The sequence below is a fragment of the Mus pahari genome, chromosome 15 (assembly GCF_900095145.1).
Source record: "Mus pahari chromosome 15, PAHARI_EIJ_v1.1, whole genome shotgun sequence".
Taxonomy (NCBI): domain Eukaryota; kingdom Metazoa; phylum Chordata; class Mammalia; order Rodentia; family Muridae; genus Mus; species Mus pahari.
This window is the reverse complement of record NC_034604.1, coordinates 10,520,202-10,533,452: the sequence shown is the minus strand read 5'-3', so window position 1 is coordinate 10,533,452 and position 13,251 is coordinate 10,520,202. Positions and strand designations below refer to the sequence as shown.

Genomic DNA, 13,251 nt, shown 5'->3' with positions numbered 1-13,251 from the left:
TCTCCCCTCTCCCCTCTCCCCTCTCCCCTCTCCCCAAGGCCATCTTGAGAATAATCCTGAGCTGACCTGTGAGAGAGGCAGGCAGTAAGGAAGTAAAGATAACCAAACTGATGCTGCCAACACTTGCCACAAGAATGGTTAAAGTGATCCCAGACCAACAAGCCCCAGCTGAGGTGACAATTGACCTGCAATTGACATGCTCATGAATGAGCAGGACCAGGCCACACCAATAGAGCTGTTCTCATGGGTAAATGAATAATTGTTTAACTATTGAGTTTGGGGACGCTTCTTTCATAGCAAAGGCTAATGTCTGCCTCTCCTGCTAATGGAATCCCAATTGTATTGCAGGAGGCACAGTGCTGGTTCCAGAGGGTGAACGAGGCAGTCACGCTCAGCTGTGACAGACACCGTTTCCTAATGTCTGCTTTCTTTGCAGCTGTGGGTGGCAATGGTGGCTAGCTCACACCAAGGTGACTATGTGCAAACACACAGAGAACAGGATCCTGAACCTCTGAACCAGGTTGTCCGTTCTGACAGAAGTTGGTCTAGTGGGTTTCCTCCTTAAGCACAGACATGATTCCGAGACACAGGGCAACAGTGACTACGAAGTCGCAATGAGGACACGGCCAAAGGACTCCTGAGAGGAAGCCCTGCCTTCACTGAGCTGTTGACACAACACTGCTGTGTCAGCCGCCTGTTCCGGGATTCGGGCTACGGGAATAACCAGCTTCTCTCAAGCCACGGTGAACTAGGTTTCTCCTTTACTTCCTAGTACCTAGTTCATACAGTGATTGGATATCATAAAGATTAAAATGAGAGTCTTTGTCTCCCAGCCCATCTCCTTTCTCGCTTCCTCCTCTTGCTACTCCTTCAGAGTCAAGGCCACGGTATCTTTTCACAGACAGAAGAACTGAGTCCCCTCATTCCTGGGAGCAAGCGCAGAGGCACCAAGAGGTAGACCTTACCTCTAAAGAGAACAAATCTCTTCTACAGCTTCTGCCTGCTGGGGGCTGCATGTGTCTTCTGAGCGCCGGGAAGTGGTGCTGGTGTGGAGGGCGGGTGGGATCAGGAAGTTGCTACTGCAAGTCTGGTGTGGATGCTCCCAGGGACATCCTCAGGTCTGACAGGGTGGCAGGAACCGGTCTCTCTCTCTCTCTCTGTAGCTGCTGGTAGGCTGCAGAGCGGTGGCAGCTCCCAGAGAAGGAGGAGTCACCACCCTGGGCCCCTTCGATCCATAAGATGTCGATGGGGGGGGGGGGGGACACACTGTCAGGGTCCTCCAGGATCGTGTCCACGAGGCTCTGCACCTTGGCTGGGTCCAGTTCGGACGGCAGGGGCCATTTGAGCACAGCGATTGGCACGTTGTGCACTGTGGTGATGCAATCTGAGTAGATGCTGCTGCCCTGCTCGCCACCAGGTCCCTGCCCCCTTAGGCGCCCTGGACCCCGCACCCGCCCAGAGTGCTCCACCCACACGTAGCCCCATACCTCTTCCTCAATACTCCTTATTCTTATCTGCATCTCTCCTGCTTTCTTATATCCTACTTTCCCCTTCTTTCGCCATGTGGACGCGTGCACTTGTAGGAGTATGTGGGTTATGTGCTGTGCGCATGCTCGAGCCTCTTTCTACTGCAGTACCCCCGGCCGATCGTGATTCTTTGTTGTTTGTTGTCGTTCTAACTCTTACTAGATGCCAATAATACTCGATACCAATAGTAGAATAGTATCTCCTGGTAGATACTGGCATCTAGTAGTAGTCAAAAGCAGTCTACTGTCTTCTGGATCAGTAGAGTTTGGTGCATATTATAGTTAATTAAATAACACAATGCATGAAATGTGGTTGAAACTATGACTCAGCCTTGAACACATCAAGGATTTTAATGAACTTCTGTAGTCAATGTTAGTGCAGAAACTAACAAGGAAAATTCAAGATGAGGCCGCCAGGACCATGGCTTTCACACTCTTCTTTGTTAAGCACTGACTCAGCTCCATGTCCAGCTGCCCCAGTGGCTTTTACAGACACTGTTCTTAGCCTAACTCAGTTGCTTTTGTTGTCTTCTACAGCAATCCGTCGGATGGAAGACACAGATGAGGCCCTGCATGCTGGCTGTGGTCCTGTCTTACACAGGTGAGGCCCTGCACCCCGACTATGGTCCTATCGTGCACAGGTGAAGCCCTGCATGCTGACTGTGGTCCTATCGTGCACAGGTCATACTGACTGTGGTCCTATCGTGCACAGGTGAGGTCCTGCAGGCTGATTGTGGTCCTATCCTGCACAGGTGAAGCCCTGCAGGCTGACTGTAGTCCTATCGTGCACAGGTGAGGTCCTGCATGCTGATTGTGGTCCTATCATGCACAGGTCAGGCCCCGCAGGCTGACTGTGGTCCTATCCTGCACAGGTGAGGCCCTGCAGGCTGACTGTGGTCCTGTCTTGCTGCCTGGCACATTCTCTCCAGCCATCCATATCTAATTTCTCTGACACCATAGCCTTTGGAGCATGTGCTCTCAGAGTATAATCAATCTGCAAAATTTTCAGCATCAGCTATTGTATATAAATTTATCTTAAATGTATATTGTATAAAAATTATACAATTTATATTGTATATAAATTTATATTAAAAGGTGGTAATGAGATTGTATTTTTAAAAACTTATAACATTGGGTAGAGATTTTCCAATCACAGTAAATATTGCAAACTTTGCTATATGTTGTTACCAAACATATTGATAAGGAGATATTTGGAAGGATAAGCATTAATAAAATATTTTGGAAAAGAGAAAATTGGGAAGTAATTAAGAAGTAAGGTCGGTACTTAGAAAAAATTTATTTCTTCTAGTGATCAATTAATGCAAACTGGAAAGATTTGAGTCAATTTTGCTAATCAACTTGGCAAAAAATTGTGGAGATTTGCCGATTTGTTTTTAATATCAGAAGAGCTTCTGATTTATGTCTGTTCTTCACTCATTTTCATTAGATGTTTTAACTTCCTTGGGAGTTTATCTTTCGTAAATCTACTAACCTTCACCATTCTTCCTTCTTCCTAACTCTTTATCATGGCTGTTTCTTTGAGCCTGTTTGCATGTGACTTTGAGCCTGTTTGCCTGTGACTTTGAGCCTGTTTGCATGTGACTTTGAGCCTGTTTGCATGTGACTTTGAAGCTGATAACTTTCTTGTGGTTGGGGTGATGTCTGTGGTCCTATCCCGCTCATTATCACCCAGCACATTTTTAGGAGCACTTGGATGCATGCCTGTGGTTCATTCATCCCTTACTTATTCTGTGCTGTTTTTGTCTCATGCTGGTCATCTGAATTTGGTCTTCTTGAACTTCTCAAGAAGTTTCTATCGTATGTACATTTGTTCTAGAAAGGAAGACAGACAGACACATTTCAGCTGTTAATGTGTTGTGTGGAGAGGGACTTGGCACATTCACTTGAGCCAGAAGATTCAGTGTCGCCCAAGTGGAAAACACCTAGTTTTTGAGCCCTCAATGTTGCACGGACATGCTTGGAGGAGCCCCATTTCACAACCAGGAGAGGGACAAATGCGCCCTATCTATCTCCAGCTCACGCTAAACTGTGGTGGCACAGATCCAAGTTGCAAAGAAGTACCCTAAGCCTGTGGCTCTGTTGGAATGGAGCTGTCTGTGGCTTTTATGGTGCTCAGATTGCCTGAGCTTATGATTCCCGAGTGTGTAACAAGGACCCGAGGAGTCTCACACTGTGGCTAGTGCTGCTCGCTCAAAGCCATCTTGGAAGTTCACGGAAATGGGGGCCAGATCTTCCCCTATCCTGGCTGCCTAAGGGAGGGGAGGGGGATTGCTCACAAACACTAATTGGAATGCGAACGACTCTGAGATGGTCGATATAGATACAGATTTCGAGCAGAATGCTGCATCATGTTCAGGATGAAATTAGTGCATGAGGCTTCATTTACTTCTTTTAATGAAGAACAATAGCAGTCTTTCTGCTGCCTGTTCCCAGTGAAATAGTCCATGTATAGTTCCCCTTTTCAACAGCAGTTGTGTCTACAAATGCTATTCTCAAAACGACAGCTATTCTCAAAGCCACCAGGCGTGCTATTGCCCGAACAAAGAGGTGCATTAAAAGAGTCTTGACAATTTCAGCTCCTAGAAACACAGGGGTCACAAATCTGCCAAGTTGAAAGAAAACAAATCACTAGGGCAAGACATTTTATTTAGTTCTAAACAGCACCTAGCACATGGATAGCATTCAAAAGCATTAATGCAGCCATAATGCAAATCAACATGGGCCTGCAGACCAGGAGCTGAAAGAAGTTAGACTAAACCCTAAAGAAATCAGTCCATGGGTAAAGAGGAATTTCAATAAAATGATCAAACATTATTCACAAGTGTGGCAGCCAGTCAAGCACGTATAGTTTGTATACTGGGGTGAGTTACAAAGGAAGTCCATGCTTATGGCTAGAGACTTAGACTGTAATGAATACAGGACAAACAAATAAATATAAACAAAAGAGGGGTGGAAACCACTACACCATGAATAATTTCAGCTCTTTAGAGCCAGGGAGAATTCTGAGTATTTATGGAAGTAGGAAGGTTGCTACTGGGTTCAAGGGGAGCCTTCTGCATTGAAGGGGTGAGGTGTACTTCTGTCATTAAAGTAGAACACACGCACACGCACGCACACACATGCACACACACGCATGCACGCGCGCACACACACACCATATGCACATGATGTCAGACAAACCTTCAAGGACACAGAAAGTACCCGAAAGTACCTGCTTCAGGGATTAGGCTAACAGGACCCAAAGACTGCTTTTTCTGATTCCTTATTTCCTTTATTATTAAAGAAATGACCCCTGCTGTCTATTAGAAATGATACTAGACAGTGAGGAGGCACAGAAAAAGGAGTCATGATCAAAGGTCTTAGGAAATGTAGTCCAACAGTTGAGACTTGCAAGGAAAGCAAGTCCAGTGCTGAGCACTCCAAAGTGGGGGAAGAGGAGGATGTCAGGGAGATGATCTTATGATCTTATCCAGCAATGAAAGTCAGTTCCCCATGGCTACCCAGAACTAAGGATTGGAGAAAACGTGAGACAAGTAGGACAATGACAACCTGTGAAGGACTCTGAAAACTCAGATACATACCTCAGAAATCTTTCTGCTGGGCATGCACCTAAGGGAAAGAAGCTCAACCCTTCCCAGAGATAGTTAGTTTCCCAGGTTCTTTACAGTATCCCTCACAATGGCCATGGGATGACATCAATGTATGCATCTGTTAGTGGGCATAAAATGGGTAAAAAAAAAAAAAAAAACAATATGTACAGTGGCTGATGGCTCCTCAGTGACAAAGCACACGATTAGAATACAGAAGCTCTTGAGCACAACTACTAGCTCCAAATAAAACAAAAAGGAGTTGCTACATTAAAGTAGGAGCAGTCCACTCAGTGAAATATTTATGACCCAGACTTCCAAAGATGATGTCATTCCTAACAATGGAGTTGAACCTAAAAAAAAAAAATCCTCTGCAGTTTAATTTTAATGCATAATCTAAATGAGAATTAGAAGACATAGAAGCAGAGTAGAACAGTACTTTCTGGAGGTGGAAATGAAAGAGAGGGGATAAGAAGTAGACCAAAGGATACAAGTTTGCAGTAGCCAGGAGGGATAAGGTCTAATCGTCAGCATGCCTATGGTCAGTATTGAGCTGAACGTGATGATATTTTGAAAGAGCAGATTTAAGTGCTTTGACCAAGATACCTGTTAACTTGATTGACACTTTGAATACTTTGACACTTTTTGACACTTGACATACTTTGAATATTCACAATATAAAGTCATACAAGCAAAGCTTGCCTACGATCTCTGGCCCTGGTAGTATAAGCAATTAGGATATTTAGGAGAACAAAGGGAAGACCAAGGCAGATCTGGGCAATCCAGAAACGTTCAGAACTCAATCCAGAAATGTCCAGGGACATTGCACCGGCGTGGCACATCTTCACATTTGTGAAGAATGGTTTAAAATTATTTACACTTCCTTTTTCATGCTTGATCTGGATTCCTTGGATTTCAGTTTTACTCTCTGCTCATGCCCAGCCATGTTTGTCTGCATTAAGGATGTGCTAGTGTCTTGGGTGCTGTCCCACCCTGTGCCAGGTGCTGCTGCTGTGCCAACTCCAGTGTCCTGTCCTTGGATTTGTTTCCTTCCATTTGGCTAATTTGTGCCTTCTCTGTTTTAATGAGAGCTGTTTACATGAAAGGTCACCATGACTACAGGGTATGAGAACACTAGAAAGAAAGGAGCCAAGAACTCTATCTTCCTCTTCTTTGGATTTCTTGGAGCCCTGTTTACCCTGGGAATATTCTGTCTTTCATGCCTGAGTGTTTGTGTTTTGTGCTTGTATGGGTAGAAGGAGACGCTGCATTTGTAGAAATCCAACTGCCCACCATTGCTCTGTATTCTGTACAGCAGAATCTTTGATTCATATAAGGACAGAGGATTTAGTCACAAAATAACACAAAACAAAGATGTGATGCTTGTACGCAAACTTCTAGATTCTTCAATCTTTAACCCTTCTCTGTAAAGGTAACAGAGGATGTGATCCTCACAAGGAAACAGAGGTATAGAGAGGCTTAAGATACCAGAAACTGTAGGGAACTCATTGTTGTGACCAAGTCCCTTACAAGAAACTACCTAAGGGGGCAGATTTGTGTTTATTTGTGGTCTGAGCGAATGCAGTCCATCACCATGGGAAAGGCATGGCAGGGTTGCTCCATAGTGTGTGGGAGGGAGGGGGAAGAAGGGAGGGAGGGAGGGAGGGAGGGAGGGAGGATGTGGCAGCTTGCTTACAGTTTGCTGGTCCAGGAGGCAGAAAACTCCATGTAAGTAAGTGGTTGTGCTCTGTAACGCCCTTGACCTTCACATCAGTAACCTACCTCCTCTAGGTAGGCTTTTGCCCATAGTGTCACAGTCTCCCAGGGTAGTGCCATGAGCACAGGACTAAGGGTTAAAATACCTGAGGCAGTGAGGGACATTCAAACCATGACGCAGGGCATAGGTAGACAGAAGAGGCCAGGCCCAGCGAGGACAGATTGAAAGGCTGGGCTCGCGAGTGGGCTATACCCTGCAAGGCATCCGATTTCAGTTTGTCAGGACATATATTGCCACTTTAAAAAGACTTAGATTGATTTGATATCAACCATATCACATACCTTTCAAATGCTATATATCAGCATTGGGCAGTGTCAAAAATGGCAAGGGTTTTTTTTTTTCTTCTTCTTCTTCTTTTTTTTTCTTTGCACAGAGCAGTGATCCACTTCTCCGAAGTACTGTTCTACTCCACTGACTTCACATTTTAGGGCAGGCCTTCGAAGCTGATCGAACCCTTTCCCAGTAACAGGCCTTTGGGATGGAAAGGATGCTACCATGGTGTAAGCTTGCAGAACTCTCCATTCGCTTTCTACATTACGGCCTCACCTCTAAGCAACCACCTGCTTTTTGCCATCCCCTCTTAGAATGTCCTTCCTGGAGTGGGATATGACTTCTTAAATGTGGTTTGGAAGAAAGAAGCTATGGTAAAACCCGTCACTGGTGTTCGTCAGGGCAATCTTGTAATGGGCATTAAGATCAAGTATGGATTCCTAACCTTGGTTGAGCCCAGTGCTCTGGTTTCTTTGGCTTGGAGAGATACCAAGAGGTAGGATATAGATGAACCCAGAGCAGGGGGTTGAGGGCGGAGATGAGAGGGCATGGTGGACTTTAGAGCTTATGTGAATAGCTTGAGAAGAAGCTGTAGTGTTCTGAGAAAGGGAGTGACCCCAAGCAGAGTCATTCTGGGGTTCTCTGGGCAGGTGGTGTAGGCTCCCTTCACCCCATCAAAATTCAGGCTGGGAACAGCAGAGAAGGCCTAAGAGTCTTCTGTGGGCCCGTAAAAGGGTTTTGGCGGCTAGGTTTACTGTATCCTATCTGTGAGAGGCTCTTAAATAAATGATGAGGAGACAGATTTGGAAAGGTGTGCTGGGGCTTGAGGCCAGGTACTGGGCTGGGAGTCAGCCATTGTGCGTCCACTCCTGCTCTGAAATGTGGTTTTGGGGTATGTCCACTTACCCTGCCCATCTCTTCCATCAGACGCACTTCTTTGTACAGTACTTTGCACTCTTTAAATAAAGTAGGCTGTAAATCATTTAAAGATTTATTTCCTGAAGATTTTTAAGCTAAAAAACATATAAGAATATAGAATTCAGGGTTTGTGAGGTAAAAGTAAGCCGACTCACCACATCTAAGTACAGTAACACCAAAAAAACTTTAAGCAGATAAATCATGATGGAGGTGTAGTTAAATGAGGAAGAGGAGGAAGAGAAGGAAACTGAATACATGATGGTGACAAAGTCCTTGCTGGACCGTATGTCACATGAAGAGTCTTCTCATTTAACTGCCACCACAACCCCAAACAGGAGGCTCACTTGTTTTCCTGCTCTACACGAGGAACCCTAAGCCTTAGGAAACTCAGAGTAGCAGGGCTGGAGACAGAGATGGTAAGGCAGAACGCCAAAGTTGTAAGTCTGTTAAAATGGAGCTTTGAAAATCGGACAGTTTCTTCAGCTTCTCTAAGCCCAAGGGCTACCTATAGTCACTATTAAAAACACCATGTCCCAGGTTACTCTCTGGAAATTCTATTTCTTTCAGCTGGGACTTTGAAATACATTTTTAAAGAAACTCTCCTCATTATATTTAGACTAAGGTATGTAGGAGTTGGCATACTGGACAGAAAAGGTAGACAACGATTTTTCTTCAAGGAGCAAATGGCAAATATTTTAGAGCCTGGGAGCCACGTGGTCCTGGTCAACCTTAGATGACACAGAAGTGAATGAGCACAACTGTGCTTTACTAAAGAAGACAGCAGCAGCTTGCCTTCATCCTGCATTGTTTGCTTTGTGCTGTCTTAATTTTCTCTTAAAGAATTCTCTGGTTCATTCCTGAATACCGTCTGAATACATTTCATGGGTGAACTGTATATGGTTGTTCTATTCAGGATGAATGTGACTCTCTGGATACAATTTTAGCCCATTTTCCCTTATAATTTCTTTAGAATTGTTTTTTTCTAGGGCACTAGAGATGGGTCTGGGGACTCATTCTCTGGTTTCAGGGGTTTACACTGAGTTATGTATATTCAACTGAGTTAATACTTCTTAAATGTTAATTAATTACCAGGCACCATCCTGGACTGAGTTTGAAGTTGAGATTGCCAACAAAGTCTTGGACATGCATGTCTGGAAAAGCATAAAAAAGGAATCAAGAATGCAGACTTGGGATCCCCGAGAGCTAGATTGACTCATTAGAAGAGGATTGTGGGGGAACTTTGGAGAGAGGCAGACCCACAGCAGTCCAGGTAGAGTCCTGCTATGACGCGTCCAGAAAAGAAGACCTCCATTAGATGCTGGGAACCTCATGGAGACCCAGTTGCAAGAGAAGTAGACTGCTTCACCATGGCAAGTATAGAAAATTCCACCTTGACAAGCATCAAACATGAGGGATAATTTTCAGAATATTATTTAGAAACATAGACCCATAGGCCGGGTCCTCTGCAAGAGTCACTAATGGGCAGACAGACAGAAACTGAGAGCTGGTCAAGGTTGCCGATCACAAGGTGGTAGAGTTCTTGGTCATGATGGAGTTCAGGGTGCTGTGTATGACAACTGAAATGAATGTTCATCCCTGGATGACGTTGGTTGAAAATAGGGGGATGAATAGAGGATGGGGCACAGAGAAAATGGGCAATCCACTGATCTCAGTTTCTTCCAGAGGAAGAAGTGTTCTGGAATGTGAAGGTCGCACATAGGGAAATCACATCACCAAAGGTATCCCAGGCTTCTGCAGGTAAGGTCCTGTGAAATGCTGTGTCAGCGCAGGGACCAGGAAGGGTGGCCTTGCCTGTTATGGCTGAGACCTGAGCTTAAGCTGGGCTACAGGCTTTGAGGTGTGTTTCTTCTATGTGTCTTATTTTCTTCTGCCTTAGTTTCTGGCCAATGATCTGCCCCTTACAAGAGGAATCAACACAAACACCAGCTTCTATCTCTCCAAAGCAGAGGTTGCTTCACCTAGACGTTGTTTTTTTAAAAAGACCTTGCTATCCCGAAGGTGAACTGTTTGTTCTTTGAATGAAAATCTTAGGACTTGAAGAATTCAAGAAAGTGAAAATGCAAGCTTAGCCACCTTGTAGAGATAAGCATCAGGTCAAATGTCTTGCTCAGCAAGGTTAAGAATGAGGGCTGAGGTAAGGACTGAAACTACTGGAATAAATGAGAGGAAACACACAGATGCTAACGTAACAACTGTAAGAAACAGGTCTACAGAGAAACTGCATGCCCAGGTAAGGCTCTGCATAGTCATTATATATATAATTATATGTATATATGTGTGTGTGTATATATATATATATATATATATATATATATATATCACATATATAATTAATATATGTTATATATTTATTATATATTATAATACAATAATTTGTATATAGCAAGTATATGCCCTTCTATCTTGTCTTCTAGCATCGATAACTATCATCTATATATCTATTATCTACTATCTATTACCTATGAATCAATCAGCCAATCAGTTATATATCTCTTATCTACCTATTATCATTCTACCTGCTACTTAGGTATTGGAGAAGATGCTATCTAGCCATCAGCCTGAGAAGGCATCCAGGAGACTGGTGAAGTTGGATGGATTAACCAGGATAAGGCACAGGAAGAGAGAAAGACTGAGAGGAATAGAAGAGAAAGACTGGGGAATTCTTGTTCCTCCCACAGAGGCTGGCACGGGTCCTGTGATGCACGGGTCCTGTGATGCAGCCATTGAGATGATGGTGAAGTGATCGGGTGGGCATAGTACCTTGCCAGAAGTTTTAAACGTTCTTTAGGTGCTAGGAACCAGCACCAGAGCCTTTACAGCCTGAGAGACATACAAACCTCCTGCAAATCTTTACTGATTTTTTTCTTTTTTCACTCAATTTATGTTTTATTTACTTTACATCCTGATTGCAGCCTCCTCCCTCTTCTCCTCCCAGTCCTGCCCTTACAAATCCCTCCTTCCATTACCCCTTCTCCTTAGAGAAGGAGAAACACCCCTTGGGTACCACCCTACCCTGGAACATTAATGATAACCCCAGTAACTGTGAAAATCTATAATTTTTACTAAAATCATAGTGGAGTTGGAGAGGCAGCTCAGTGGTTAAGAGTTCTTACTGGTCGAGGACTAGAGTTCAGTTCTTAACCACCCATGTCACATAGCTCACAACCACCTGTTCTGGGAGATCTGATACCATCTTCTGGCCTCTTAAATCAGCTACATATATAACCTTTAATAAAATAAAATCATAATAGTAGAATCCTAATTCTATTGTTAATTTGGTCCAGGGGGCTTCATTTCTATTCCTTTGCTCCTGAACGAGATTATGGAAAAAAATGTCGTCACTATTGGCACCCAATCAGGTTTCTATGTGTATAAGACAGTCTCTAAATTACCCAACCTCCCTGAGTCCATGATGAGTCTCTTAGTCGCTTGTTTTCTAACCTCATCTCTCCTTTAACTGACAATGTTTAGTACAATAGAAGCTACATGGTGCAAGCAGAATTCATTTCTGCACCTCCTGCTCCAGCAACCTGTGCTTGATATAGAATTCCTGCCGCCATTAAAAGACATGCACATACACAAGGAAAGTTAAGCTTCAAACCAGTACACCTTCATGAAAGTAACTAACCGACCAAATCACAGTTGTGTGTATTCAGGGGGACTCTATGAGTACACAATGCTGGACCTGTGTAAGATTCAGGGGCAAATATCAAAGAAACAGACCCAGGGCAGAATCAGTTGGTTGGTGGTTGGGTAGGGAGAGGTAGAAATGTCTCAGAGATTTTTGAATACAACTGCTGTTATAATTTTTGAACAAAGATGAAAATCTATTTGAATGAACTTATCTGAATGTATGGTGACTATCAATGAAATTCGCAGAATTAGTTTTGATTAAACATGCCATATTTGCTCCACTATCTTTAATAGTTGTAATCATTTTATTCCTTACAAACTAGTGGTTGTTCCCCACCCCCAGTGTAGCCTTTCCTCACACTTCTAGAACTTTCCACGTTGAGAGGAGTTTTGTGAGGTAATGAGGTATCCATATTGTGAGTCTGGATTATCTGACTTGAATCCTTTGTCATCTCTTCTATACGCTCTAGAGGTGAATGGTGTAAGTGTATATTGCCTACAAGGTGTTTTAGAGGCAATGGTTATCCGAACAGCTTCCTGCCTAGCAGTGCTTAGCTCCCAGGAGGCACTGGGTGTGCTGGTGGACAATTGTACTCCCTTTTCCAGCTGTTACAGGGTCAGGAGAAGACTTCATGTGCTTCTCTGAAATGAATCCTAGGCTCACCCCATTTAAGGAAGCAGAAATAGAGACTCCCATATCGAGAGCGTGGTGATGAATGTGCACAGTCCACACCGAAGTTGTCTCAAGTCTGGTAAGCTCATAGGTTGTTATTATCAGTCCTATAATTTCTGAAGCATTGCTTATTGCTTTAGCTGTTTGATTCCCATTGACTTCCAGCTATTGCACATTCACATCATAGAAGCAGTTTGTCCACACGAATAAAATGCCAATCAGGTGTGTATGTATAAGTACCATTTAGGAGGGGAAAAAAAAAACCAGACGCGGTAAAGCCTACTTATATGCAAAAAACCCATGGAGGCAAAGGAACAATTTCCTGGTTAACAAAAGGTTCTCACCTAAGTAATGTCGCAAATCATCCCCCTGAATCAAACTCAAATAGGGACATTGTCCCCCACGCGCTCCAAGAAAAGCCTAGTTGCCCATTTGGAAAGTGTGATCCCCTAGATAGTATTTTTGCTACAATGAGGTTTTCATGTTTTTGCTTTTTAAAATTGATTTTAAAGAAGGGCATGGCTGCAGGAATCTCTGGACAACCTCTTTAAACCCCAGAGCAGGAGTTAGAAGCTGGCAGCCACAGCTGGCTTTCCTCCGCCTCTCACAACTCTTGCCGACAGGAACATGGCTCAAGCGAGGGCTGGGGCAGCCAGTGGTCCAAAGACAAATCATTGGTTTTAAGAAAAAATCCCTGACTTGAATAGTGAGCATTTGGATTTGGATTTCAACTTCACCCAACAAGCAAACAAAACAAAGAACTGTTGGAGAGGTAGAGATTGGGGCTGCCAATACGCCACACATTACAGAAGGTCTCCGTGTCCA

At 43.9% G+C, this 13,251-nt stretch overlaps 1 pseudogene; it reads right to left on the bottom strand.

Annotated features, from left to right (window-relative positions):
* Positions 1 to 1,076: 1,076 nt before the first annotated feature.
* Positions 1,077 to 1,485, bottom strand: LOC110333555 (annotated as a pseudogene).
* Positions 1,486 to 13,251: the final 11,766 nt, after the last annotated feature.